Source organism: Nothobranchius furzeri, chromosome 2, assembly GCF_043380555.1.
Source record: "Nothobranchius furzeri strain GRZ-AD chromosome 2, NfurGRZ-RIMD1, whole genome shotgun sequence".
Classification (NCBI taxonomy): Eukaryota; Metazoa; Chordata; class Actinopteri; order Cyprinodontiformes; family Nothobranchiidae; genus Nothobranchius; species Nothobranchius furzeri.
In genome coordinates, this window is record NC_091742.1 from 51,386,765 (window position 1) to 51,391,403 (window position 4,639).

Sequence of the window (4,639 nt, forward strand, 5' to 3'; positions counted from 1 at the left end):
TGATGAACCACGAGGAGATGCATGAAGCACCAAGCCACGAGGAAGAGGAATGTCTTACCTCTCAGATATGTTCATCACCTAAATTCAACACACAGAAAGTTTTGTCATCTAAATTGTACTGCAAATGCAGAGAAGCAAGAAAAAGAAGGCCAGCCTCACCAGTGAGCAGAACCACATCAGTCTGACGCTGCAGCCGTTATAATGCATTTACCAGCCCTTACTGGCACACCATATCAGTCTAACCTCGTGGGGCTTTTTATATCAAACATGACATGGCTCACTGACAGTGGATGAGTGCGGCCTAACTGCTGTGAATGACAGCCCCACACGCTGGTCAAGTACTTATGAAATGGTTGTATGTCTCCTCAAAGTTAAAGAATCTGTTTTTGGAGTAGAAGACAAGATGGGATGGTCTGCTTGCTCTCGAGTGAGTGGCAGAAGCTGAAGTCAATGCAAGAACTTTTGCAGCCTTTTACTGAACACACACAAACTCTTCAGAGTGACACATTGTCTATGTCATTAATACTCTCTTTGATTTACTCAGCCATCTGGCAGATGTTCACGTTGGATTTCGTATGTTCAGTCTTAAACTTTGTGTTTAAATGTGTAAATATTTACATGCAGCTCACTGACACTTTTTGACCAGAACTAAAACTATTGTGTAAAACTCTCTGTCCAGCAGCACATCAAATTAATGGCTGTAAGCCCACACACACACACACACACACACACACACACACACACACACACACACACACACACACACACACACACACCTTTCAGAAAATGTCTGACTCTCTGTGTTACCAACTCTAAACATCCATTCAGACATTTCTCTCACTTCACAAAAGCAATGGTTTACCATTTATGGTTCTGTTGTAAACCACCCTGCATACTCAAGCCTATAAGAACAAAAGTTGATCCTTACCTCAGCGTGACGCTTTTAAGATCTGTTGAGCTTTCTTAAAGTTCATTCTAAACAATTTTGCACGGCCAGCGACTTCTGACAAAGCAATTGACTTCCTTTTTTTTTTTTGCAGGTGGCGGGAAAGTTTTAAAACAAAGATATGGTTCATTCTAACCAAGTCGGCATGGAAACAATTCACAAAAGCAAATGACTTGCTATTGTTTCAAAGAGCTATTTAGGTGAACAGCATCTTTGGTTCGTCATCATCAGCAGTGAAAGCTTAACCATCGCTTCCTGCCTTTAGTGTCACATTTTGTTTTCACTGTCACACACTAGGGCTGTCGCGGTAACCGCAAAAATGAAATATCGCGATATGAAGAAGCCCACCGCGCTGCATCATGGGCCACCGCGATTACTGAACTTGGTTCAACTCAATGATGCATGTTGAGAAGGATGGCTGCACTGGTATCAAAACGAAACGTTACTTCGCTCCTGTGGGAGCGCTTTGGTTTTCAGTACGTCAGCTGCTGCGCAGCCAGAGTCCTTGGCCGAGACAGAGCTGCCACCAGCGGCAAAAAATAAATAAATAATAAACGCTCGGAGACCTGCTGAAGTCCCGGACAAGCACTGCTTCTGCAACCGTCCCGAAGAGAGTTTGAGCCGAGCTGGAGCTCACTCGCTACCTGCAGGTGGAATGCATCCACCCTAAAGAACCCCCCTGACATGGTGGAGTAACAACCGGGAGAGATTCCCTTTGCTCGCCAGAGTCGCACGCAAGTTGAGTTCGGAAGCGAGCGGGGCCGGACCGGAGCGGAGGGGAGCGGAGGTAGTGGAATTTGGGGTAAGTGCAACGAGCGCACCTCCGAGAGGGTTTTCAGTGTTGCTGCAAATGTTGCCACCCCTCTCAGATCCTCTCTCAAACCGTATATGGTTAACATGCTGGTTTTCCTTGTATGTAACAAGGACGTGACCGAGCTATAAATCACCGTCATTCGTGTGTGTGAAAGTGAAAGTGAAATGATAGTGCGCCCGCCCCCCGGCGCGCGCGCGCCCGGTACATGTAATTTTTTATGCTTGTTTCTAAACAACTAAACAAAATGGGGACTTGTTTCTTATTTGTTAGATGCTGCAGCCAAATTTGCATTTAAAAGTTTAACCTTCTCCTGAATTTTGTTGTTTTTAAGTTCAGTCGGACTCCGACTGTCGGAGAAACGAACGTTACTGCGATCTGTGTTGTTACTGCCCTTTGATCTGCATTCAGTAAAGCGTTATAAAAGAAGGCACGGCAATTTTTAACCTTTTTTAAATGTGTAAACATTATGTTTAGATAGTACTGCAATAAAAAAAAGGACTGCAATAATATCGCATACCGCAATATTAAGCCACCCTGAATCACCGCAGGGGGAATTCCTCAACCGCGACAGCCCTATCACACACACACACGCACGCATGCACGCACACACGCACACACACACACACACACATTGCTTCCTGCCTCATTGAGACATGATGAGATTGGCTTGACAACGCAACAGATTTTTCATAAGCGATTTCAGGAAGAAATGTCCGGTACAAAACCGGTCCGGTATTATTTTTTGGATCGTAAAGGTTTTTTTATTTCTGCTCCGGGGAGTTTTGATGAAGCAATGGATACGAGTTACTAACACACACACACACACACACACACACACACACACACACACACACACACACACACACAACTCTAAACACCCATTCAGACATTTGTCTACCTATACAACAAAGCAAATGACTCTGTATTGTTTATAATCATTATTTTTTTCGACCAATCGCAACCGTTTTCTATTCAAGATTTTTTTAAACAGCTGTATAAAATGTAAAACCGCATTTTCGGAGTCGTGATTTGAGGTGTAACAAGCTAAGATGACGGGTAAGTTTTTAACTTAAGACGCAAATCTTTTTTTCTCTTTTTGGTTTAACATCTTTATTTTCAGACGCTATTGTCATATCGGACGGCGAGTGGGAAGAAATTCCTATTGAGGAATTAACTTGTAAAACTCCGGTCCCTCTCGATGATTTGTCTAAAATTAATCGTGCGGTCGAGAATCTGAGTGAGTGGATTTTATAAATATATACGTAACGTTCTTTTCTTCAGCTGAGAAATATCTCATTTTACAGAAAAGGAGGGGGTTCAACCTTACCCCGGAAGTGATAACTTTTACCCAACCACGCCTCCATCCACCAGCCGAACCGTCTTACATTCGTATCAGCCCAGCCATACCGTCAGATCACACGCGAATGCGAACGTGAAAGCTGTTCGTTACAGGACCATCACGCCACAGACGATCCTCGAAGCTGGTAAGTGATTAAAAAATAGCGATTAATAAGTCGGAGATGTGTCGTTCATATTTATCGTTTTTATTCTCCAGAGCAACGGCCGACGGCCTACGCACCCCCAATATCTCAGCCCCCACCACCTCCAACCCCTTCTCATGCGCAGACGGATGGTAACGATAAAAAAACAACTGATTAATAAGTCAAAGATGTCTCGTTCACATTTACCGTTGTTTTTTATCCTTTCAGAACAACATCAGACAGCCGCTTCAATATCTCCGCCCACACCTCCTCCTCCTCCTCCTCCTCCCCCTTCTCCTGCACAGGGTAAGAGATATATAAAAAGGTGGTTATTTACTTCAAAGATGATTCGTTCATATTTTTCCTTGTTTTTATTCTTTCAGAACAATCCGACAGCGACTCTGAAACCGCTGAACGTGCTACTGAGCAGCCAGCCGGTAAGCTGTTTCACAAAACTGCTCCGCAGAGTATATTAAATTTTGAAGTAAAAAAATATGTTTTTTATCCTTTCAGAACAACCCACGACCGACGAAGAGAACGCACCACCTCCTGCACCTGTACAGAGTAAGTTAAATTTATATATATAATTTATTAAAAGCTCGTTCATTTTATTTATTTTTTATTTATTTTTTCATCAGAAAAACGGTTAAAGAAGAAGAAGCGGGGCAGATTTACGCCACTTCAGAGATCAAACAGGATGAAGCTTGGCTACCTGCTCCTGCAAGTGAATTCCGGCCTGGTGGAAGTGATCCAGCAAGTTCTGGCTCTGTAAAAGGAGGACGCAGATTTTTTTTCTTCATTTTTAGTAGGTTTTTAATGTCTTTTGTATCATGAGTGAAAATTGGTTTGATGACCTTTCAGATTTGTTTGAAGTAGATGATGAATTAAACGTAGATTTGTTAGATCGAATTTTAGCCAGCCAAAATCCCTCAGTGGAGGCCGAAGAAATCCTATTAAATGACTGGTTTGATTTAAGCGGACTGAGTGAAGTAGATGAATTAGCTTCAGATAGTGAGATCTTAGACGATATTTTAGCATCCCAAGCCGTTTCAAACGAGGTCGATCAAATTCTAGCAAATTCAGATGAGCCTTCATCAGAAGCAATAAACGAAATTTTCAGACAAATGGAACACCAGCAGAGCGTAAACGAGATCGATCAAATACTGGCAAATTCAGATGACCCTTCTCCACAAGCTGTAGATGAAATTTTGAGACAAATAGAACACCGGCAGATCGGAGGGAGCGTAAACGCAGCTTTTAACCAGCGTGAAATTAGAGAGAGAGTGTCTTTTCAAGCAATCAACGACCCAGCCGAGTTTTATATTAATCTGATGGAAATATTAAACAGGTTTGCTGAAAGAGGAAGCCAGATCGCGCGTCCCAACGATAGAGTCCAGT

The 4,639-nt window shown here is 42.8% G+C and overlaps 1 long non-coding RNA gene across 1 annotated transcript; it reads left to right on the forward strand.

Moving 5' to 3' along the window:
• The first annotated feature begins 2,878 nt into the window (after positions 1-2,878).
• Positions 2,879-3,518, forward strand: LOC139066295 (uncharacterized). The gene is made up of 4 exons (XR_011519227.1): positions 2,879-2,997; positions 3,065-3,244; positions 3,316-3,393; positions 3,470-3,518. It is a non-coding gene; the product is annotated as an uncharacterized lncRNA (long non-coding RNA).
• The last annotated feature ends 1,121 nt before the right edge of the window (positions 3,519-4,639 follow it).